This window comes from Pistacia vera, unplaced genomic scaffold (assembly GCF_008641045.1).
Source record: "Pistacia vera cultivar Batoury unplaced genomic scaffold, PisVer_v2 Contig660, whole genome shotgun sequence".
In the NCBI taxonomy this organism is placed as follows: Eukaryota; Viridiplantae; Streptophyta; class Magnoliopsida; order Sapindales; family Anacardiaceae; genus Pistacia; species Pistacia vera.
The window spans coordinates 473,257-499,779 of record NW_022196513.1 but is presented as its reverse complement, the minus strand read 5'-3'; the positions used below and the strand labels follow the sequence as shown (position 1 = coordinate 499,779).

Here is a 26,523-nt window from a genome sequence, read left to right as displayed (position 1 = left end):
CGAAATCTACAAAGATGAGAAATGATATCACATCATTTCTATAGGAAGAGAACGAGTCACTGTATGAAGCATGGGAGAGATATAAGGAACTGTTGAGAAAGTGTCCACACCATGGTTTGCCTGTTTGGATGCAAGTCCAAACTTTCTATAATGGGTTGCTAACAAATGTGCAAACAATGGTGGATGCAGCATCTAGAGGATCATTACAAAACAAGACACCTAAAGAAGCGTATGAGTTACTTGAAGTCTTGGCAAGTAACAACTACCAGAGACCCAATGAAAGAATTCATCCGAAGAAGTCTATGGGTATTCATGAAGTAGATGTTGGAGTAGGTGCCCTATAGCCAATCAATTATTATGGAATTGACTCTTTGTAATAATGTTCATTAATCAATAAAAGACATTTTATACTATATCGCGTAAATCATTATTATTACAATATGTATTGATATATGTCCTTAGAATGGTAGAACCGTGACGAGGGTATCAAATGTTTCAAATCTTGATAGTGAGAACCCTATGAGCACATATGGTGGTCATTCTAGAAACATCCGTAGCCCCAATATTATTCTGAAGTAAGGGCACAAATAATACGGTAAGGCTATAATAATGATCACCGGAGCGCCTTGTGTACCGATTGGTGTAGAGAACCCACCAAAAGAAAGGGAAGAGTTTGATGAAGAAGTCGAAGAAGAAATCATTGTTGAGGAAGAGTCAAAGAATCTCAGAGGAGAAGAACCAAAGAGGGAAGAGATTCGAAAACAGAAGAAGGAAAAATTTCCATTTCCTAAGATACCGCCAGAGTTGGCACATCATACCCCTTCTGTTCCTTTTCCTCAAAGGCTTAGAAAACAAAATCAGAATAAGCAGTTCACGAAATTCCTTGAGGTATTTAAAAAACTGCATATTAACATTCATTTTGTAGATGCCTTGTAGCAGATGTCAAGCTACGCTAAGTTCCTCAAGGAAATTCTAGCAAACAAGAGAAAGTTGGAAGAAGAGGAAACAGTGATGCTTATGGAGGAGTACAGCGCCATTCTACAGAAGAAGCTACCTCTAAAACTCAAAGATCCAAAGAGTTTCACTATCTCTTGTGTTCTAGGAAATATTGCATTTGGTAGAGTTTTGTGTGATCTAGGCGCGAGTATTAATTTAATGCATTTTTCTATTTTCAGGAGATTAGGGATTGGTGAAGTGAAGCCTACAACTGTATCTTTGCAGGTTGCAGATCGATCCATTAAGCATCCAAGGTGCATTGTTGAAGATGTACTAGTTAAGGTGGACAAAGTCATTTTCCCGGCAGACTTTGTTGTGTTGGATATGGAAGAAGACAAGGAAATTCCTCTCATCTTGGGACGACCACTTCTTGCTACCGGGAAAGCCTTAATTGGTGTACAAGAAGGGAAGTTGATCCTAAGGGTCCAAGATGAAATTGTGACATTTAATGTATTCGAGGCAATGAAATTTCTATCAGAATCAGATTCATGTTTTAGTGTGGATTTGGTGGATAGACTTGTAGCGGATACCATCAAAGAGAATACCCCTCATCTACCTCTAGAAACTTGCATTGTCCAATCTAAAACAACCAATGTGGAAGAGTCGAAGAAGAATGAGTGTGCTAGGTTGTTGGAAGCACTTCAATCGATAGACACAAACCAAGATCCAAAATTTGAAGATTTTGACTTCGAAAAAGAGAAGGAAAAGGCAAAATGGAAGAACCTCCAAAGCTTGAACTAAAGCCTTTACCATCTCACCTTAAATATGTGTATCTTGGTGAATCAGAACGCTTTCCAGTGATCATCAATGCAAAGCTGAGTAAAGTGGAGGAAGAGAGGTTGGTTCAAGTATTACGAGAGCATAAATCAACCATTGGATGGACCATTTCCGACATTAAAGGCATTTCTCCATCTCTTTGTATGCACAAGATACTCATGGAAGATGATGTCAAGCCTAGGGTGCAACCGTAACAGAGATTGAAACCTTCTATAAAGGCAGTGGTGAGAAAGGAAGTGGTGAAACTCTTAGATGCAGGCATCATGTACCTTATTTCAGATAGTCCTTAGGTGAGCCCGGTGCAAATGGTTCCAAAGAAAAGAGGTATCATAGTGAAAGCAATGAATTGATACCGAATAGGACAGTCATGGCTTGGAGGGTGTGCATTGAGTACAGAAAGTTGAATGAAGTAACAAGAAATGATCATTTTCCACTTCCTTTCATTGATCAAATGTTGGAAAGACTTGCGGGGCATGCTTATTATTGTTTCTTGGATGGCTTTTCAGGCTATAATCAGATTGCCATTGCTCTTGAAGATCAAGAGAAGATGACATTAACCTGTCCTTATGGTACCTTTGCTTACAGAAGGATGTCTTTTGGGTTGTGCAATGCACTGGCCACATTCTAGTGATGCATGATGTCGATTTTCGGTGACATGGTGGAGCGGTTCATAGAAGTCTTCATGGATGACTATTTTGTTTTTGGTTATTCTTTTGATAATTGCCTGTCTAACCTTTCCTTTGTTTTGCAGCGATGTCAAGATACAAATCTGGTACTCAACTGGGAGAAGTGTCAGTTCATGGTTCAAGAAGGAATAGTACTCGGTCACCGAATTTCAAAGGATGGCATTGAAGTGGATCGAGCCAAAGCTAAAGTGATCGAGCCAAAGCTAAAGCGATCGAGAAGCTACCACCACCTACAAATGTCAAGGCAGTCCAAAGTTTCTTGGGGCATGCAAGGTTCTATAGAAGATTTATAAAGGATTTCTCCAAAATCTCTAAACCTCTTTGCAATTTGTTGGGTACGGAGGCTTTATTTAGCTTAAATAACTTTGAACTATTAATCTTCATTTTGTGGGTGCAGAAGCTTAATAGGGATAAGTAGGAAAATATAGCCTGAGAAATTATGTTTTACAACTTAGGGAATTCGATTTATAGTCCCCGCATGTGAGTTTAATAGCAACATCAATCGCAGATTGAATCAGAGTAACTTAGTGAAGTCAAACCCTAACCTCTTTATCTTGAATTGATATTTTCGTAATCAGTTGATATTTTCTTAATTTGTTAGAATTTTAATTTACGTTATTGATTTTTTGTTAATTTCTGTTTTTGTCTCCCGCAAATCCAACAATCTGTATTTTCTTCAACTAGTTACAAAATTAGGAAAATTAGTACTTAACACGCAATCCTTGTGAGAATGATACTCTATTATCACTTTATTACTTTTTGTGACCAATGCACTTGCTACTTATGAATGTTTATGAAAACACGCATCAGGTTTCCTTTAAGACTTTTGAGCAAGAGCCCAGCTCCTGCCCCCTTCTCATTTGAGGACCTGTCTATATACAGAGTCCACTGCTATAGATCATCAAACTTTGGCTTCTACTGTTCGCTTTCCTTTGAGCTGCATGCCTCTAGCGAGCTTACTTCTCCTTCTAGTTAATTGGAGAATTCTGAAATGAAGTCTGCCAAAGCTTGACCTTTGATTGATGTTCTCGGGATGTACTTGATATCATGCTAACTCATTTCCATTGTCCACTAGATCAATCTGCCCGATGCTTTGGGTTTCTGCATTATCTTCCTCAATGGAAAGTTTGTCCGCACGTGTATGGAGTACGCCTGAAAATAGGGCCATAGCTTCCGAGCGGCAATGACAAGTGCATAAGTGAGCTTCTACATCTCGGGGTATCTTGTCTCTATGTCGAGCAATCTCTTGCTCACATAATATACCAGCCACTATAGTCCCCCTTCCTCGAGTACTAGAGTTGTGCTGATCATGGACTTAGATATCGATAAATATAACAGCAGTGGCTCACCCTAGACGGGCTTTGATAACAAAAGAGGCTATCTTAGATGTTTCTTCAATTCTAGGAAGGCTTTCTTGCACTCCTCTGTCCACTTGAAACCCTTCTTCCCCTTCAAGGTCTCAAAGAATGGTAAACACCTATTTGTGGCTCAGGAAACAAACCTGTTAAGTGTGGCCACATGCCCTATCAAGCTCCATACCTGCCTTATGCTAGTCGGGCTTTTCATTTCTAGGAGAGCTTAAATCTTCTTTGGGTTGGCTTCAATACCTCGCTGATTGACTAGGAAGCCTAGAAATTTTCCCAAGCTTACTCCAAAAGCACACTTCAAGATTGAGGTTCATTCTGTATTTTCTAAGGATGTCAAACATTTTCCCTAGAGGCTCAATGTGGCTTTCGAGGACCTTTGATTTGACGAGCATGTTGTCGATGTACACCTCCATTGTCTTGCTGATTTGGTCGGTGAATATTTTGTTCACCAAATGCTGGTAGATCGCTCTAGCGTTTTTTTGGCTGAACGGCATAACCCTATAACAGTAAATACCCTGGTCAGTAATTAATGAGGTGTGTTCTTCATCGGGCTGATACATCGGGATTTGATTATATCTCGAGTATGCATCCATGAAGCTGAGTAGTACATTCTCAACTGTCGTATCTACTAAGCTACAAGAATTTAGGCTTCTCACAACAAAATAATTTGTCACTATAAATACATTGTTTTAAAAACCGGACCGGACCGGTTGGACCGAGAATCGGCAGCTTCTCCAGTCCGGTTTAGGTCAGGGGGGTTTTTAAAATATTTTAAAATTATGAGGGTTACTTGTAATTTTATAGGGGTATTTTGGAGATATATCAAAAGTTTAGGGATTAATTGGTAATTTTATTGGGGCATTTTTGGAATCAATAAAAATTTTAGGGACCAATTTGAACTTTTTAGGGGAGTTTTTGTAATATATTGAAATTTAAGAGGTTAATATATAATTTTTTAAAAATAAAATATTGCTGACGTCATTGGTCCAACCGGCCGGTCCAATCGGCCGGACCGGTTGACCCGTGACCCAGACAGCATAATAGTTTGCCCTCCGATCCGGGTTTTAAAACAATGTATAAATATCGAAATTGTGACCATTTTTTTAATGTGATGAATTATATTGGTCACTAGGTTAGTCACATTAAGCTCGTACTCTTATGTGTGTGGTGACAAAAGAGTGTTTAGTCACCATAGCCTAATTATTTATTGTGACAGTAATAATTTGTCACTTTAAACTAGTTTATTGTGATAAATTATTTGTAATAATAGAAGGCAATTTTTATCACTATAAATAATATTTTGTTATAATTGATTTACATTTAAATACCAAATGATGAGCTTTATAGTGAGAAAATAATATATGATGACGAAATTGATTTTATCAAAAATTGTGAATAATGACTAATTTATCTTCTCATAATTTTAATAGTGACCAAAATTCATTTGTCATTGACTTTATTGTGACAACATTTACTTTGTCACATGTTTGTTTATATGATAATATTATTTATTGAAAATTATATAGTGAGAACAATAATTTTGTAAAAAAAATTTAATAACATGACAAATAATTTTTAATACAAATATTTTTACATGACAATTTTTTTTATTGTCAAAATAATATAGGTAATAATTTTTGTCATCTCAATGTACTTTGTTTCTCCATTTCCATAACCTTTCTTGTATATTTTTGGGTAAGAGGTAATTGTATAAAGAATAAAAAAATAAGTCCCAACCCTTACAAAGTCAAGTCCCTTGGACAAGCCCAAGCAGCCAAGCCAAAGAAAACAAAAAGGTGGCATGGATTTACGTTCCAAAAAGCCAACAAGCAAGCCTCAAAGAGGACCATACAAAATGACCAGCAATACAAAAACAATGCCAGACTTTTAGTTTACAAAAGCCAACTGCATATACACGCAACCAAAACAAGAAGAAAAGGAGGAAGCAGCAGCCTGCAATCTGTAAATAATTCCCCAGCGAAAACAGCTCTGGAAAAGCTTCTGGTCAGCGGCGAGAAAAGTCTTCTTCCAAGCCTCCAAGGATTGGACATAGAAATATCTACAGACCAAACAGTAATACTCACCACTTTGTAGGAGCAAGCACTACTAGAAAATCACAAGTGTAAGCAACTGCGGACCTGGCACAAGAAATATAATGGCAGGATAAATCTAGAACATCAATATAAATATATATACACTTCTTAATCACTAACAATAACAACCAGATGACCTGAAAACAGCCCAACGACCAATGTGACTTTATAATGCATCTGAGATCCAGAAATACAGCATTAGCATGGAATTCAAACCTAACAAGTAGATTAAGACTGCATTATGGCTATACTTTTTCAGTTCAAAATGCAAAGTCTTCTCTCTCACCTCCCACAAAAGCAACAAATATTTTCATAGAAGTTCGTGGAGGTGAAATTATTTATCTCAAAGAAGAAAGATACATGAGGTATATTCATAGTTAATTCACACATCATAAGAGCTGGCCTCCCATTTTTCAAGCTACATCTAAGCCGAGCAAATTGGAATATTTGAGCCTTTTAACCATCAAGAGTAGAAGGTTTCCAGCAAGTTTGCAGCCTCTATAATAACAGACAAAAAGTAACGTAAGCCCATTTGTTGGTTTAATTCTCATAGAATTTAAGACAGAATCATAAATGTGAAGTAAGTCATGACTGCAATGAAGAATACTGAAATTTGATTCATTCACTGTTTGGTTAAGGAAACGAAATGGTATGTGACGAAAGACCTATAATTGTATGCAATAATTGCCGTTACATCACATAAAGGTCATCAGCTGAAACACAACAAAAGCATTCAGCAATTTTGATCACGTTTCACACTACACTCAAGAGTCAAGACAACATCCTATGAAATATCCAATAAGATATTACTGAAGCAACTAAATTTCAAAATCAAATCTTTAACAAAAGAAGCAGAACCAATTTGGCAAGATACCATAATTAGAATTTTACCTCTTGCCACCACATTAAGTGGGAAAGATCCTTATCATTTAAACATTATCATTGATACTTTAACTTTCTTCTGAAGCTTTCGTAATCCCTCTCGAAGCCTTCCAGTCTTTGAAAAAATAAATCTGACCAAACATCTGCTGCTGCTGTTACAAATAACACAGTTCAATTGTTCTTCAAATACTCATATCCGATACCAAACATCAATTTCTGCAATATCTTACAAGTCATAAGTTCCCAACAACAAAACTCATACATGTCTTGTATCTTTTTCTCTCTTGAGATGCAGAGATTAATTTAGCCTAAAAAAATTCCATTAAGAAGTTAAGTAACAGGAAACTAGCAATAGATAGGACCAAGACATATTTCATACAAATTTTAACTAAAGTTGCAGACAATTGGATTAAAGTAATAGAAGCTAACCAATGGGTCTAAAATATGGCATATGAAAAAAAATCAATCTGTCAATCCAAAATTGCTTCCTCTAAGTTTTGCACAAAACTAATTATAAAAAGACTTATTATCAAAGATATGTTTATCAATAACTCTCATTCAACTGAAACGTAATAAGCTTGATACACCAAATTCACTTGTTTCTTGGACTATAAACATTGTAGTATTAAAAGTTGAATTAATTATCTAAAAGCAATGAAAGAGAGGCAAGGCAAGTACTTTGCCACGAGAGAGACGGTAGCAATTGAGAGAGCATGCTAGGCTTCTCTACAACCCGAGATATGTATATTACAAATAGTGAGAAAGAAACAACAGAGCATAGAAATCTATTAATACATAATGCAAAAGAACTCAACAAGGCACAAGAAGCAGAGAAAAGATAATCAATACTACTAGTTATTTAGGATAACCAAAGAACTTAAAGCAAAGACATAATGCTGAACTCAATAAGCAATCAATAAGGCAACCCAAAGTTTGAATTTCAAGACAAAATGCCATCAAACACAGAATCAATGTAACAATAAATAGAATCTCTTCTTCTAGGGCTCTAGACCAAAAAATTTATTTAACTGTGAAACATACCTCATGGAACTCCTTGTTGTAATGTGCAAATATGGTGGGCTCCATACAGTAGACGGCATTCAGATTTTTTTCATAATGCATATAGTAGAAACCTCTACAAAACCAAAATAGCCGCTGTCAAGAAAAAATCTTAAGGAAAAAGAGAAAAATAAATTACAGCCTCACTGGAGGCTCTTCATAGTGGGGGTGATCCTTTGAGAGGTTGTAAATGGCAAGCACAATGCATGTAGCAATGCCTAAATATTTTATCTTCTCCCACTTCGCGGTCTCATCTAATCAAAATTTTTCAAGTAAATCAATCACACCAATTGAAATCTTCAAAAAGATGTTTCTAATACACAAACTATATAGACACAATATTTAGATTCTCATTTCGATAAACCCAAAAACACAACAAAACATGCACAAAGACTATTCTTGTTACTCTCATCTTCAAAGAGATTCCAAATTTTATAGGCCTTTCATACCAAATCCAGAACTCCCACACCCGTTCACGATTCATGACATAATCTAATCCTCAAAATTACAAAACAAAAACAAAATGGAAACACAAAATCCTTCAAAATACATACACAAATCGCAAATATACAAATGCTGTGATATGATGACTAAATTAAAATATAATAAATAAGTCAAAACCTAGATTAACAAAAATTTTAGGGATGCTTACAGGCATCGTCGTGATGACATAAAGAAGTGAATCCTCGCTTGCGAGGAGCAAATTAAGGGTGGAGTTTTTGAGGCGGTGGGTGGGGAAAAAGGATAAAAAGGGGTTGGGCCATTTTTTTCTATTTATTGGAAATTTGATTTTTTTTCCTTAATTATTAAAAATTGGTTTTTTTTCTTTGTTTAAAAAACTTTTTTTTTCTTTTATTTAATAGACTAATTTTTAATAAAATAAAAATGTTTATCTTTAACACATAAAATATTATATTATTCATCATATCCAACATAAATTATATTATTCAACCTTTCATAATTTTTATAAATTTTTCGACCCAAACTTTTCAATTAAGCTTTTTTCAAGTTTTGATATCTCTTTAATTATCAATTACTTATATTTATAAGAAAAAAATGTATATCTTTAATATATAAATATTATTATTTTGTCATAACTATAAATATTGAAATTGATTTTTTTTGTTATAATTTCAGCTAATACATATTCTCATTTACATGCTATATATTCTCATTCGCCTTATAAAATTATAAGTTTAAATCAATCACTCAATTGAGCTTGCTGCAATAAATTAGAAATGGCATTAAATTAAATAGGATATTAACTAACCATATATCAAACACCTATCTTAAGGATGCTTAATTGCATAATTTACCTCATTTTCTAATTTCATATGATCATATATTGTATATACTTTAGTACGTGACAACCCAAAAGAATGAAAGTGTTCTAAAATGGATGAGACAACCGCCTGTATGGTGTAAAAATTATGTTATTCATCATCAAATATTGGTTGTAGGGTCGTTTATAGATATTAATTAATTTAGTCAAGTTTTATTAGTCTAGAGTTATTATTAGATTTTGAGTAGTATTAGGATTAAGTATTGTTAGTTATGATAGAATGTAACTCATTACAAATTAGGATATTATATCATTAGAATCCTTGTAGAGATTAGGAATTAGGATACTTGTAAGTCTATATAAGAGCATAAACCATAGATTATTCATTGTATTTTAATTGGATTATGATAGATTCTAATATGCTAAAATGGGTTCTTTTTTTTTCTTTTCTTTTTTCCAAATTAAGAGTAAATTGTTTGCAAAGATCATTGTGGAGCTGCTAAACATTAATGAATAAATTAAAAAAAAAAAAAAAAGCAAAAAAACCATTTTAAAAAATATAATAATAAAAAAAGACATAGAAAAGCCATTTTTTTTTTTAAAAGAAAAGTGCACTCTTCTCTCAATTCTTTCCTTTAACCACCAAGCAAACCTACTCATCTATTTCTCTCTTTACAATTATTATATTCATTTCGTTCTATATGTGTCATCTATAAATACAACTCACAGTTGAAATGTGAGGAAACAATTGCATTTTAGAGAGTGTTTGTCCCTCTCCCCTGCTTCTTCTCCTTCTTGCGTTTATTTTTCTTCTTTCAGGATTTGTTTTTCCCAATAATTTTAACAAAAAGAAGAGACCAAAGGTGGCTCACTTCACCCAATTAAAATTTCCCTTTTTCATTGTAACCACAGAAGAAAATTAGGAGAATCAAAGGAGAGTTTATAAGACATTCCCTTTTTCCCTTTTTTGCCCAATTCAATTTTTCCCTTTTTGTAATCATGATTAATTGATTTTTTTTGTAATTAATCTTTGATCTAAACTTGTAATACATACTTATATTTAACATGTGATTCAAATATAAGTCTAATCAATTAAAGCCGAAAATGTAAAATTTTATCATAAGCAGAAAATGTTACATAATATTTACATTTTCTTAGAATTGTTTTGGGTGAACTTAGATTGCAAGGGTGAAGATTCGAGATTAACTGGTGGATTCGTCATTTGGGGAGATTTCTTATCTTTTCTCGTATTTTCATTATGTTGAAGTTTGGATTTGTCGTTTCTTTTGTTTGTATTGTTGATTTACCATGAACTAACCTATTTTGGGTTAGGGTTTTGATTGTAATTCAGAATTTCATGGTTAAGTAATAGATTGTTATCTTTTCATATGATTTTTGTTTGATTGTGTGATTACTCTGAGTTTATTGTTTTATGTGATGAACATGATGAGATTGAAAATGAATCGTGTTAGGCGTCTTGGTGAATCACCATTGTAGTATTGAATGCTAGAGATAGATTCAAGAATCAATGAAATCAATTTAGGATTCTTTATGCTTAATGACTTAGAATTATTACCTTCAAATTGTTGGGTGGGGAAAGTTAATAAGGAAGAGTAGGAAAACATAGCCTGAGAAGTGTATGCTTTACACTTTAGAGATTCGATTTACAATCAACGCATGTGAAATGGAATTAGTTAATCTTTAGGTTTAACCCATAAATCCGAATGAAGTCAAAACCCTACTCGTTTGTTTGAATTGATTTTATCCTTGTTTTTTATCTTGCTTTTATAATTTAGTTTTCAATATTTGAAATTTTGTTTTAGTTTTAAGTTTAATTTTCCTCCCTTCAATCCAAACAACTCGATTGCTCCAACTTGAAAACAGTGGAAAAACTTAGTGCTTAGCAACCAATCCTCGTGGGAAAGATACGCCCCTCTCCTTTATTACTTGTGCGACTAGTACACTTGCTACATTTGCATGTCTATGAAAACACGCATCAAGTTTTTTGCACCGTTGTCGAGGATTGAGTTTTGAGTTAACATTAAAATTTTCTTATGTTAGCTAGATTGGAGTGTTATTTTTACTCAATTTTTATTTGTTTTATTTTCGTTATTTTTCTTTGTTTGGTGTGATTTCACTCTTGCTATTTTTCTGTGTAGTTTATGCGAAGAGCAAGACGTCAGCCAGTGGTTTCTGTTGATCCTGAGATTGAAAGAACCACTCGAAGACTGAACAAAGAAAGAAGAGAAACAGAAGCTACAGTTGAACCAGAAGTAATAGTTGTAGAGATGGCAGAGAATAGAACACTGAGGGAATTCTCTGTTCCCTCAGTTGAAGGCCGTGGGTCGAGTATTACGAGACCAGCGGTCCAAGCCAACACTTTTGAGATAAAGTCGGCAATCATCCAGATGATCCAACAGTCGGTTCAGTTCAGTTCAGGGGTGATTTGAAGGAAGATCCAAATCTACACATTGCAAATTTTTTGGAGATTTGTGATACGTTCAAGTCAAATAGAGTGTCAGATGATGCAATCAGATTGAGACTATTCCCATTTTCATTGAAGGATAAAGCTAAGGGATGGTTACTGGCACTACCAACAGGAACAATCACCACATGGACTGATTTAGGACAGAAGTTTCTGACCAAATTCTTTCCTCTAGCAAAGTTGGCAAAGTTGAGAAATGACATCACGTCATTCATTAAAGAAAAGTCAGAATCTTTGTATGAGGCTTGGGAGAGATACAAAGAGTTACTGAGAAGGTGTCCACATCATGGGTTGCCAGTTTGGATGCAAGTCTAAGCATTTTATAATGGATTAACGGTGAATGTGCAAACTATGATGGATGCAGCCTCGGGAGGAGCATTATAGAATAAGACTATGGAAGAAGCTCATGAATTGCTTAAGGTTCAGGCAAGCAATAACTATCAAAGACCTAATGAGAGGGTGCAACCGAAGAAATCTATAGGTCTTCATGAAGTTAATGCATATACAGCCATTTCAGCCCAACTGACAGCACTTCAGAAACAGTTGGGAAGTATGTAGGTAAATTCCATTCAAGCTCCTCAACTAACTTATGATTTTTGTGCAGGTAATCACGTGAGCAGTGAATGTCAAGTAGGGAACACTTTTGCCTCAGCATCGTCATCATTGGAGCAGGTTAACTACTTGGCTGGAAATCAAAGGCAACCGAATAATCCGTACTCCAACACATATAATCCTGGTTGGAGGAATCACCCGAACCTGTCTTGGAGCAATCAAAACCAACAGAATCAGCAAAACAATCAATGGAATCAAAGGGCATTGCCAAATAACCAAACAGGTGTGACCAATCAACCGGAAGATCCAAGAGTGACAAAATTAGAGGACATATTTGGGAAGTTCATGCAAGAAACCACAGGTTTTATGAATGAGACGAGAACGAATTTCAGAAATCAAGGGGCGTCCATTCGGAATCTTGAGGTACATATGGGACAATTAGCTGAAAAGCTAAATGAGAGACCACAGGGGTCTTTACCAAGCAACACGGTGACTAACCCACGTGAGCAAGCAAATGCAATAATTTTGAGGAGTGGGATAGTTTTGGAAGAGGTGGAAAAATCAAGAGAAGAAGAAAACCGACCAAAGGAAAGGGAAGAATCTGATGAGGAAGTAGATGAAGAGATAGTTGCTAAAGAGAAACCATCTATTTCTAGGGAAGAAGAACAGAAACGGGAAGAGAGGCAAAAGAAAAGGACAGAGAAATTGCCATTTCCCGAGATACCACCAAAATTGGCACATCACATTCCACCTGTGCCTTTTCCTTAGAGACTGAAGAAAAAGAATTAGGATAAGCTGTTTTCCAAATTTATTGAAATATTTAAAAAACTGCATATTAACATTCCTTTTGCAGATGCATTGCAATAGATGCCGAGCTACGCGAAATTTCTTAAGGAAATTTTATCAAACAAAAGGAAGTTAGAAGATGAGGAAACAGTGATGCTCACAGAGGAGTGCAGCGCCATTCTCCAGAAGAACCTACCCTCAAAGCTTAAAGATCTAGGGAGTTTTACTATTCCTTGCATTATAGGAGACATTGCTTTCGATCGTGTTTTATGTGATTTAGGTGCTAGTATTAATTTAATGCCCTTTTCTGTTTTCAGGAGATTGGGAATTGGTGAAGTGAAGCCAACGACTATGTCGTTGCAACTTGCAGATAGGTCCATAAAACATCCGAGTGGGATAGTGGAAGATGTGTTAGTGAAAGTGGATAAGATAATCTTTCTGGCAGATTTTGTTGTTTTGGACATGGAAGAGGATAAGGAAATTCCTCTCATTTTGGGCCAACCATTTTTGGCCACGGGAAGAGCACTTATAGATGTGCAAGAAGGGAAGTTACTATTGAGAGTTCAAGATGAAACAGTAACTTTCAATGTCTTTGAGGCTATGAAGTTTCCATCCGAATCGGATTCATATTTTAGTGTTGATGTGGTGGACAAACTAGTAGCAGAATCTATTGAAGAGAACACCTCACAATTACCTCTAGAAGCTTGTATTGCCAAATCAAAAACAGTAAAGGTAGATGAGTTGGTGAGTAATGAATGTGTTAGATTGTTGGAAGCACTTCAACCAATTGATGAGAGCCAAGATCGAGAATTTGAGGAATTTGATTTTGAAAGAGAGAAGGAAAAGGAAAAATATGAAGAACCTCCAAAACTTGAGTTGAAACCTTTACCTTCCCACCTCAAATATGTGTATCTTGGGGAATTAGAGACCTTCCTCGTAATTATTACTTCAAGTTTGAGCAAATTGGAAGAAGAGCAGTTGATTAGGGTGTTGAGGGAACACAGACTAGCAATTGGATGGACTATTTAGGATATTAGAGGCATCTCGCCATCATTCTGCATGCATAAGATACTCATGGAGGATGATATCAAGCCTAGGGTGCAACCACAGCGAAGATTGAATCCTTCGATAAGGAAGTGGTGAGAAAGGAGGTGGTGAACTCCTAGATGCGAGAATAATTTATCCTATTTCCGATAGTCCATGGGTTAGCCCGGTACAAGTGGTTCCAAAGAAGGGAGGTATCACGGTGATAACGAATGAAAGTAATGAATTGATACCAACTAAGACGGTCACGGGTTGGAGGGTGTGCATTGATTACCAGAAATTGAATGAGGCGACAAGGAAGGATCATTTTCCATTTCCTTTCATTGATTAGATGTTGGAGAGGTTGGCAGGGCATGCCTATTACTGTTTCTTGGATGGGTATTCAGGATATAATCAGATTGCCATCGTTCATGAGGATCAAGAGAAGACAACCTTCTCTTGTACATATGGCACCTTTGCTTACCAAAAGATGCCCTTTGTGTTATGCAATGCACCTACCACATTTCAGAGATGCATGATGTCGATCTTTGGAGATATGGTGAAATGGTTTATAGAAGTCTTCATGGATGACTTCTCAGTTTTTGGTTCATCGTTTGATAATTGCTTAGCTAATCTTTCTCTTGTTTTGCAGCGATGTAAAGAGACGAACCTGGTGCTCAATTGGGAGAAGTGCCACTTCATGATCTAGGAGGGAATAGTGCTTGGTCATAGAATTTCAAAAGACGGAATAGAAGTAGATTGAGCAAAAATGGAAGTGATTGAGAAGCTGCCACCACCATCAAATGTTAAAGCAGTTTGAAGTTTCTTGGGGCATGAATGGTTTTACAGATGATTCATCAAGGACTTTTCTAAGATTTCTAAACCCCTTTGCAATTTGTTGATTAAAGATGCTGCTTTTGATTTTAATGATGAATGCATGCATGCCTTTCTAACTCTAAAAAAATTATTTGTATTTGCACCTATTATTGCAGTTCCCGATTAGCGACTACCATTTGAATTGATGTGCGATGCTAGTGATTTTGCTCTAGGAGTAGTGTTAGGACAAAGGAAAAACAAAATGTTGCATATAATTCAGTATGCTAGCAAAACACTCATTGATGCACAATTGAATTACACCACCACTGAAAAAGAGTTGTTGGCTGTGGTTTTTGCTTTTGACAAATTTTGTTCATATTTGTTAGGTGCAAAGGTGATCGTCTATATGGACCATTTGACACTCAAGCACTTATTGGCAAAGCAAGAAGCGAAACCTCGGCTGATAAGATGAATCCTATTGCTTCAAGAGTTTGAGTTAGAAATTCGAGATACGAAGGGGTCAGAAAATGTGGTGGTAGATCACTTGTCAAGGATTGAGAGACCAATTCAGGAAAATGAAGAGGAAATTCCAATTAGAGAAACATTTCCAGATGAGAAATTGACGAGAGTGGATGAAGCACCATGGTATGCAGATTTTGCGAATTATTTGTCATCGAGGGTGCTCCCAATTGGAATAACTTTCCAACAAAAGAGGAAATTCTTCTCAAATTTGAAGTATTACTTTTGGGAAGAACCATTTTTGTACAGACACTACACTAATCAAATGATACGTAGATGTGTCCCGGAGGAGGAAATGGAAAGCATTCTACGGCATTGTCACGAGAGGGAAGTGGGTGGCCATTTTGGAGGAGCTAGGATAGCAGCCAAGGTTCTTTAATCTGGGTTTTATTGGCCAACCCTTTTTAAGGATTCTCTCTGGATGGTTCAGGAGTTCGACCAATGTCAACGGAGTGGTAATATTTCAAAAAGGGATGAGATGCTGTTGAACAACATCCTTGTGGTTGAGCTGTTTGATGTGTGGGGGATTGACTTCGTGGGTCTTTTCCCAAATTCGTTTGGGAACACATATATTTTGGTGGCTGTGGACTACATATCGAAGTGGGTGGAAGCAGTTGCATTGCCGTCTAATGATGCCAGGGTAGTGATTAATTTTGTGAGAAAGAATATTTTCTTAAGATTTGAAGTACCAAGGGCAATCATTAGTGATGGAGGATCACACTTTTGCAATAGGCAATTTGACGCACTTTTGGGAAAGTATGGAGTGAAGCATAGAGTTGCGACACCTTACCATCCACAGACGAGCGGGCAAGTGGAACTGTCTAACAGAGAACTTAAGGGAATTTTAGAAAAGACAGTTAATGCATCTAGGAAGGATTGGTCACGGAAATTGGATGATGCATCATGGGCCTACCGAACTGCATTTAAGACTCCAATTGGTATGTCTCCATTTAGGATGGTCTATGGGAAAGCATGTCACTTACCGTTAGAACTCGAGCATAAGGCATACTGGGCAGTAAAGCAGCTAAACATGGACGTAAGAGCTACGGGGGAGGAAAGGATGCTGACTTTGAATGAATTCGATGAGTTCCATCTCGAAGCATATGAGAATGCTCGAATTTACAAAGAGAAGACAAAAAGGTGGCATGACAAGCATATCAGGAAGAAAAACTTTGAAGTGAGTCAGAGAGTGTTGTTGTTCAATTCTAGACTTAGGCTTTTCCCCGAAAAACTTAAGTCTAGATGGTCCGGACCATTCACAGTTATAAGAATTCACCCATCTGGAGCGATGGAAGTTTCACATGAAGAAAAGGGTACTTTTACAGTCAATGGACAAATATTGAAGCCATACATTGATGGGGTGATGAGTTGCAAGTCCATCCCGATCCGGTTTGACATTCTGACTTGAAGAATTGAGATAGTCGAGTTTTCGACTATAAACAAGCGCTCCTTGGGAGGCAACCCAAGTGTTTTCAATTGATTTTATTGTTTATTGCATTGAAACTGTTTTGTTGTCTTTTGATTTTAGATGAAGTTTAATTTGTGCACTTTTGATTGTTTCAGGTGAAGTTTCGAACTAAGGCGAAAAAGGAATTAAAAAAAAAAAAATTTCCCAGTCTTCGGCGAAGAACACTTACCACAAAATGGAAGAGGAAAAGTCCCAGACTTCGCCGCAGCGAAGATTGTTCTTCGCCGAGGCGAAGTATCTCCTGCATTTTCCCGCCGCGGCGAAGCAAGTGGGGTGAATTATTGCCAAGTAAACTTCGCCACGGCAAAGATTGTTCTTCGCCGAGGCGAGGTACTCCCTGTATTTTTTCGCCGCGACAAAGAATTTATCTTCGCCGTGGCATTGACTGGGTTTCAAAAACCCTAGAATTCGTTTGATGAACTTCACTGCGGCGAAGTCTACTTTCTATAAATTCTCACTTTCTTTCATTTTTCACGCAACTTTTCAAATCCATTTAAGAGAAAAATTTTCCAACTTCAATCCAAAGCCTTCCCAGTGATTTCCCAACCAAATTTATCACTCCTTAACCCTCCTAAACACCAAAACAACTCATTTCAACAACAATTTTTGTGAAAAATTCACGAAATTTCTGAATTCAAGAAATTTGGAGATTTGCAATCTAGACTGATTTTCGCTCAATTGGTGGCGAATACTCCCTAGTTTGGGTAAGATATTACATTCTCTTAGCTTTTTATCTCAAAAATTTCGAGTTTTGATTTGTAGATCTGAAAATTTTGATTGTTGGTTGAGTTGTGGAATTTTTGTGCTTATGAGTGTTGATTTTGTTTGAGGAAGGGTTGATTGTGCATTGTGTGATATTGAGGAGTGTGGGTTTTAAATTTTGGAGTATTTGGTCGAATTTAGAAGAATCGTAGTTTAGGGGTTGAGGTGAAAATTTTTGGAAGTGTTGTCAATTTTTGCAGGATTGAATTGGTTGTTGTAGGACACTTAGGTTTGAATTTTTTGAGTTGCATTGTTGAGTTGAAGTATACTTTTGGAGAAAATGCCACTCAAAGTCAAGGTACCATCCAAGGGCAAAGGAAAAGGAAAGAAAGTAGACGACTGGTTTGTCAGTGAAAAGGCTCGAAAAAACTATGAGGCATCAACCAAAAAGAAAGACAAGGAATTTATCCCTGAGCATGGACTGACTGCAAACCAGGCGGATGAGTGGAGTCAAGGGAGAAGTTGGGAGGACTTTATGAGTGAACCCGAACATGCGGCTGTGGAACCACTGGTGAGGGATTTTTATGCCAACCTCCCTGAATGTGATGAGGGGGTTGTTTTTGTGAGGGGTACTGATGTGGTATTTACGGAAAAGGTCATCAATGATTTCTATGGCTTACCTCAGACTGACCGTGATGAATATGAGGAGTTTAGGATGACACAGAAAAGGGATGAGGTGATTCTTAGGACCATAGCGAAACTAGATGCCTCTTGGGATATTTCAAAGAAGGGCAAGAAAACCATTAAGGGGACTAGTTTAACACCAGTGGCTCGGTTGTGGTAGTCTTTTATTTGTGCTAGGATGATGCCAGAGATGCACTACAGTACAGTGGTGTATGAGAAGGCACTTATATTGTATTCTATTGCTACAGGAAAAAGAATGGACATAGGGAACATCATCCTGACGAGTATCCAACTTGCAGCCAAACCAAGGCGAGGCAGTTTCTTGTTCCCACAACTCATTACAGAGTTGTGCACTAAAGCAAGAATCGAGCTACAGGATGATGAGCCACTGATCCATGTTGCCCTAATCCTAGACACAGCCTACTTCCGTAAGCATCTTGAGCCTCAAACAGAAAAAAGGCCTAGGTCAGGCACCAAGAGAAGGAGAACAACAGCAGCTGCCACCGCATCCGGTTCAACAGTCACAATGAGAGAAATGATGCAGAAAATGATGGGTCTGATGAAAATGATGGAGCGACGTCACGGGTGGCTGGCAAAGCAGGCCAGGAAGACATATGAGCTACAACTTAGTTGCTGCAACAACGTTGGGATTGATATTTCAGAACACCAGTGGGAAGACTGAGATTTAGATGAGTGGATGGGCTCTGATCCAAAAGAGGATGACGCTGAGGAAGAGGAGGAGGCCGACAAATGAGCACTTGAGCACCTGTTTTAATTTCGTTATTTTTATTTGTTTTAGTTGTTCTGTTTTTCTTTGATTTTGAACATTGAACTCAGTTGATATTTTTGTTTGGGATTGTGTTAGTTGTTTTAGTTGTTTCATTTTTGTTTTAAATTCTAGTTGATGTAAAGACGAGATTAGGGTTATAATATTTTCATATTAGTCAGTGGATTTTTCTAACATAGTGGACACCACGGTTTTCAATTGTTTTTACAGAATTTGGATGAAAAAAAGCTGAGGACCGGGTGTGCACACTGTGAGCGGAACTTCAACTTCACGGATTAATCAAGGAACTATCTCACACCTTTTTATATTTTGTTTTCTATTCTTAATTTATGCATAATGTGACATTGGGGACAATGTCATCTTTAGTTCGGGGGTAGGAAAAATTTGAAAAAAATTTTATTTTTGTTTCAGTTACGTTTGTGTTTTTGTTGTGGTTGCCATGATGAATTGCATAAGTCCATGATGAGACTAGGATTGTTGGGATTTTATTGTTGAAAAATGTTAAGCATTGCTTCAAGTTTATGTTTATTGACTGAATTTTGATTGAGGTTTGTTGAGTGGTTCAACCACCGTTTTCATTTATTTCGGCATGCTTAGATTCAATTTATGTGGTTAGATAAAGTTTGATAATTTTAGTGGACTCTAGAACCTAGTAGAGAAGTGCTTGAGGCGAAATTCTAGGACTAGACATTGTTGAGGAAATGATTTAGGCATTTTTCGGAACGTTTGAGCCTTTCCAGCCGACCCATGAATGAATTTATCTCTAGTCACCATTTGAGCCTTGTGAGATTATCATTGCTTTATTTTCTTTGCAAACCGAAAATTTCCCAATCTAACTACCCTAAACACATAATCATACCCTTAGGAGAATTTTGGGCCTAATGCAAACACAAAGAAAGCGAAGAGTTGTGCGAATCACTAAAAGAACAGTTTGGAGGTTGTGAGAAGGGCGATAAGAATAAGAGAGGTAGTTAACCTCAATTCGAATGATTATTATTATTTTCAAAAAAAAAAAAAAATTAAATTCTTCTTGGTTCAATTCAAGATCAGAAATAAGAAATATTAAGTTTGAGGGTTGTAAAATGGTTGACACTTTGATTGGTGGTTAAGAAGAAGTGGAGATTGATGTGACTTATAGTGTTTGCATGAGGAAAACCGAGTTCTCTTACTTTGTTTATCCGATCCTTTTTCTTGGAACCCACTACCCGAGCCTAACGTTACAAGCTTGTAAAAACCTGTTGATTCTTAGCGATGTCTAGTCTACATTAGTGGAGAGTAGTTCGATATTTAGGCTTATGGAGTCTGCCACCATTTGATAAACTTAACATTTCTGCATAAAATAATCCGGGAAGTTGGAATGTGGATTAAAGTGGGGATCACCTACTCGGTGGACCGATTGAGAACGACAATTGATGTAGCTTATAACTTCTTGGAGTGTTGAACATTTTCTGATAATAATTTTTCAACAACCTTTGAGACTTGTGTGATTTCTAGGCAATTCGTATGCTGAGTTTGAGTCTAATTTGTGTTTGTTCATTTTTCAGTTTTGTTGTGTTGTGTTGTGTTTTGTGTTTTTGGTTATTTATTGTTTTTCTTTCGTTGAGTTTTGTACCTTATGCTCGGGGACGAGCATGTCTTCAGTTTGGGGGTATTTGATAATTCATGGATTATACTGTTTTTATTAGACTTTTTAGTCGAATTTCAGATACTTCTTAGTTCATTTTGACCTGAATTGCTACTTAATTCGTTATATCTTGTGTTTCAAGCTAAAATGGACATTTTATGCAAATAATGAGCGAATTGGAGTTTCTGGACTCAGAAGTGAGCGAATCTCAGAAGTTGGGAGATTTCTGAAGCAGAATGGAGCACTAGGAAGCTTGTTTCCATAGGAGAGCATCGAAGATCGAAGATTCAAGCAAAAAGGCAAGCAGAGGGCAATTCTGTAAATTCAAAATTCCACATGAAGTTTCGCCGCGGTGAAGCTTGCTCTTCGCCACGGCAAAGAGAGTTGCGCACAAGAATCTGTTTTTATTTTGTCGCTGCGACAAGAATCCTTCTTCGCCGTGGCGAAGTCTGCGAATTCCAAAACCCACATTTTCATTTTTTATGCATTTTCTTAGGGTTTTAGGCGAGGTATAAAAGAGAAACTTAGTCATTTTTTGTGGGGGTTCGTTCGTTTTTCAGTAGACAGCAGCTTTTTACATTTTCTTAGAATTGTTTTGGGCGAACTTAGATTGCAAAGGTTGAAGATTCGAGATTAAACTAGTGGATTCGTCATTTGGGGAGATTTCTTGTCTTTTCTCTTATTTTCATTATGTTGAAGTTTGGATTTGTCGTTTCTTTTGTTTGTATTGTTGATTTAGCCATGAACTAACCTATTTTGGGTTAGGGTTTTGATTGTAATTCAGAATTTCATGGGTTAAGTAATAGATTGTTATTCTTTTCATATGATTTTGTTTTGATTGTGTGATTACTTTGAATTTATTGTTTTATGTGATGAACATGATGAGATTGAGAAATGAATCGTGTTAGGCGTCTTGGGTAATCACCATTGCAGTATTGAATGCTAGAGATAGATTCAAGAATCAATTAAATCAATTTAGGATTCTTTATGCTTAATGAGCTTAGAATTATTAACCTTCAAATTGTTGGGTGCGGAAAGTTAATAAGGAAGAGTAGGAAAACATAGCCTGAGAAGGTATGCTTTACACTTTAGAGAATTCGATTTACAATCAACGCATGTGAATATGGAATTAGTTTAATATTTAGGTTTAACCCATAAAATCCGAATGAAGTCAAAACCCTACCCGTTTGTTTGAATTGATTTTATCCTTGTTTTTTATCTTGCTTTCATAATTTAGTTTTCAATATTTAGAAATTTTGTTTTAGTTTTAAGTTTAATTTTCCTCCCTTCAATCCAAACAACTTGATTACTCCAACTTGAAAACAGTGGAAAAACTTAGTGCTTAGCAACCAATCCTCGTGGGAACAATACTCACTCATCACTTTATTACTTGTGCGACTAGTACACTTGCTACATTTGCATGTCTATGAAAACACGCATCAATCAGCATGCACCCATGCGAATACGTCAAGGTTTTTCTTTAGAAACCCTACCAGATTGTCGGCCATTTCTTTGCTTAGACTATTTTCAACCTTTAATACGCGAGTTGGGTCTTCTCGCTGACAAATTTTTCTTGTAGCTCTTTTGTTGGCCCTACCGCAGGCTCTTCCTTATGGATGTGAGGATCTATGCTATCCTCGAGAAGTCTAGGGTGTGGCTCGGACTCTTAATGACCATGGTTCTTGGGAGCAACCATTTTAATGTAACATTAATGGCCCGATTGTAACATTCCCAAGATTCTTTTCTGTAGCTTTTGATTGCTGTGACCCCGCCTGGGGTCGAGAACCTCATTGCTTGGTAGCGCACTGAAGTGACTACACTCAAATCATCCAAGATCGATTTTTCGAGGATTACATTGTATGTGGTCGAGTAGTCCACAATTAAGAATTCTGCCATCATCGTCTTGATTTAGGGTTCTGCCCCCATAGTCACAGGTAGGTCAATCATTCCCTTAGGGACTAGATTGTCCTTTGTGAATCCATAGAGCGGTGATGGGCACGCCCTTAAGTCCTTCTCCGTGAACCTCATTTCTTGAAAAACTCCCAAGAAAATGATGTTCGCTGCACTTCCATTATTGACCATCACCCTTAGTATTCTGGGGTTGCTGATCCTAGTTGCGATCACTATTGCATCATGATTATGGCGATAAGATTCTTCACACTTTTCCACTGTGAATCCTATCAGCTCGCTTTCTTGTCTGCGGTGCTTCGACAGCTTCTGTTCATAGCTCATTACTTGGGGGACCAAGTTTGTTCTAGCCTCTCAAGCATATTGCTAACAAGCATTTCTTAAGCTCCCTGCAATGTTGGGCCCCCCCGTAGATCATGCCTACCAGGACATCATTGTTAGTGTTGGCTGGGGCTTGTGGGATCTGGTTATTGTGCTCGCCGATATTTTTGCAAGCTGGTGTCTCCTTAACAAATTCTTTTAGGTGGCCCCTCCTTATCAGACCTTCAATGACATCCGTTAAAGCCCGACACTTGTTGGTGTTGTGCCCGATATCTCGATGGTATCTGCAATATTTTTTTCAATCTCTTCTGCTTGGAGCCCCCCTTATTCTTTTTGGAGCGGGCAGTCTCTTAGCCTCATGGGAGACTTTATATATATGGGTTATGTCTTGCGTAAAGGGAGTGTATTCTGCATATCGCGGGAAAGGCTGCCTGTCCCCATAGTTATCTGTTCTTTGTCTCTTTTGGGACCTATTTTGGTCCTTGTCATTGCGGTCTTTGCCCCTCCGCTTGTCTGTTGGGCGATCCTGTTGCCTTTCCAGGGCTCTATTTTCTAGCTTCTGGCTAGGGCGGCTAGCAAGCTTTCTACTCGCTGGTGCTTGCAACCATTTGGTAGAACTTGGCCTAGCTTATATGGTCTTCACTTTGGAGCTCTTTCCATAGCTCCGTTTGTGGCTTAATGCCCACAATTAGCAAAGTCTAGATTGACTTTTCAGGTGCATCCGTGACCTTTGCTTGCTTATTCTGGAACCTCGTCAGATATGAGGTCAGTGTTTTGTCTCTCTCTTAATGAATATTGCGCAGGTAGCTTAGTGACATTGCAAACTGTCTCTTCTCTTGTAATTGTTATAGGTACGACGAGGAGAACTGTTGCCAAGAGCCAATTGAGTTCGCCTTGAGCCTTTTGTACCACCTCTTGGCATCTCCTACCAATGTGACCACGAAGCAACGACACTTGACCAAATCATAGACCTGGTGCAGTTCCATCAGGTTGTTGAAAGTGTCGAGGTGGTCTCTAAGATCTCCTTTCCCATCGAATTTACTTTCTAGTGACTTGACTCCTTGGGAAATCGGGGTCTGGCGAACTTCCTTCGTGAAAGGAGAGCTAACAATCTCTTTCACCGCATTATTCTGGCAAGCTCTTAGATCGTTGAGCATTTTCTGCACCCGATCCAAGTCTTCGTTGTGATTGCCCTAGCTGGCTCTATTCAGCCTTACCTTGAGCAGGTGAGTTCGCAAATCTGTTGCTTGTGAAGCCCCTCCATTATGAGCATTGATACACGAGGTTGAGTCATGATGGCTTGGCTGGTAGGTGTTATCATGCTCATTGTTGCGTTGTTCGCAACATTGATTATAACCGGAACGTCGGTCATTGCCAGATTGGTGCACATAGCTCGTCTCGAGAGGTTGTGGGGTCTGAGCCTGCCTTGGGTATGGGTTAAAATTGGCAGACTGACACTGGGGATACCGTTGGGCAGGTCGAGCCTCACGTGGGCTACCATTACCTTCATTTTCCCCCATTGGCTACTTTCCTAGTCACCTCCCAAGGTTAGTTTGCTCGTGGGACTTATGTTCGTGAGTGGAGTGTACTCTCCAACGTTGGCGATGTCGGTTGCTCCTCGGTGCCGATGAACTGGATTGGTTGTTGGCTGAATTCTGACCTGTCGGGGTGATATCGGTGAAGCGTGGCTGGTTAAGGTTTTGTACGATTGGTTGCTGATTTCTTAGCTTAACCATGTTTTGTTGCACTGCCTATGCAACCATTGTTATGATCATTTCCACCAGTTGACCGTTCTCAGGATTTGACGTCCTTGCTCCCTAGTTATTTGTGGCCTGTTGAGTTGGCAACATTGGTGGTCGATGCCCAATGGCATCTTGGTGCACCTCCTGATGGGTAGTTTCCAAGTTGCCATGGTTTCCGGTAGTGGTTTTTGATCTTGTACGCACCATTGTGGGCCTTAGAGTGATCAGGTCACTGGGGTTGTCTACAGCAAATTCTGAGATTTTGGCAGAGGCCCTCCTTTTAGCGCCAAAATATTGATGCAAAAATATACCAACTAGAGCGATCTGATCGACCTTGTCGGGATCGAAACTAATGTGTGCCTGATTACGGGTAACCAACAATGATGTAAACAATAAATGCAGTAAAGAGAATGACAAAGAGGGTTTTAAAGTGGTTTGGCGAGTTGAACCCTCGAGCCTACATCCACTGTTTTGTATTTGCTGTAAGAGCTTACAATAACAGTCCTAGAATAATTTGCTAACCCCTTTCTCATCATTGGAGGGGGTTTATATATAGATTTTGTATAAAGGAAATAGCAAAAATAAAGTGATTACAATTGAGTTTGAAATGCAACTCTGATATTCTCGTGATTGAGCGTTGTGATAGCACAAAGATTGCTGACGATCTGATCATTTCTGTGATACTTGGGATCTGAAGTTATTTGTGAATTGGTTAAGGATTGGTCACGACTAGTTTGTACTAGGTCGAGCTATAACTGGACAAGCTTATGCTGGGTCGGACAATCAGTAGAGTCGAGCCAGCTCTGGATTGAGCTATAACCTCGTAGTTCTCCGAGCTTGAAGGAAAAATCACACACAACATATCTAAAGGACATTTTTTTAAAAAATTGTCAAAGAAAATGAAATAGATTACATTCTTTAGCCCACTCTTTTTCTTGGCATTAATTAATACAATCCCTTTACTTGATATTAATGGGTAAGATGGAGATTAGTGGAGATGCATTTATGGCTTGTATATTGCATTAGTTAGTATAATTCAAAATTTGCATAAAATATTGTTTAGTATTATTTAGTACTGCATTTTGTTCTTTATATTATACAATGTTATACACTAAACATAACATTAATTCAATGATGTTGTGCTATACAACATGAAGAATTTAAAGCAAGTTAAATACACATTTGTCCCTGAATTTTAGCCTAATGTTGGGTCCAATAAAATCTAAAAGTAACACTTAAGTCTTTATTAGTTACAAAGTGACACTCAAGTCTTTATTAGTTACTAATTTTTTAATTTATTTTTGTAAAAGTTTAAAATACCCCTAATATTGTCTTATGCAAATGACATTAAAAATTAACAAAATTGTTAAAGAAAATAAATGGATGTCAATTAACAACTCTATTAAAATTTAGAGAAATTCTGTAAATTATAAAAAGTAAAATAAAAATTAACAAATTAAAGATATTTTAAACTCTTTAAAATATTCGTCAAATAATTGCTAACTAATATTACATTCAGGTGGAGTTTACTCGTGGATTCCATGGCGGTGGGTGTAGGAATGGGGATGTGTAAATTACAGAAATATGATTATATTGTTTACTTGTAACAATGAATAGTAATGGAATGAAATATAATTTATGTTTTTTGGACAAAATTACCCTCAAGTTTAAATCATTGTATATGTATATTTTATCACACAATTTAATCCACTAAAAAGTAATTAGGCAAAAATAACTTCATGATTTAAATTTGTTTTCATAAAATATCTAAACTAAAATTAAATATTATGAAATACGATTAAAATTATTTTAATAATATAATTTATTTCTTTTTATAAACTAAAATTATTATTTTCTGTATAATTTTGAAAACTGATCAACATCATGACCCCACGTCAACGACAATAGGAACGGTGAGGGCTAGTGGTGACTGTTTTGATTAAAGTGGTGACGGAAAATAATAA

At 37.1% G+C, this 26,523-nt stretch overlaps 2 non-coding genes across 2 annotated transcripts; both read right to left on the bottom strand.

The window, feature by feature from the left end:
- Positions 1 to 11: 11 nt before the first annotated feature.
- Positions 12 to 118, bottom strand: LOC116112398. The gene has a single exon (XR_004125249.1). It is a non-coding gene; the product is annotated as a small nucleolar RNA R71 (small nucleolar RNA).
- Positions 119 to 11,813: 11,695 nt separating this feature from the next.
- On the bottom strand, positions 11,814 to 11,920 carry LOC116112390. The gene has a single exon (XR_004125242.1). It is a non-coding gene; the product is annotated as a small nucleolar RNA R71 (small nucleolar RNA).
- Between the last annotated feature and the right edge of the window lie 14,603 nt (positions 11,921 to 26,523).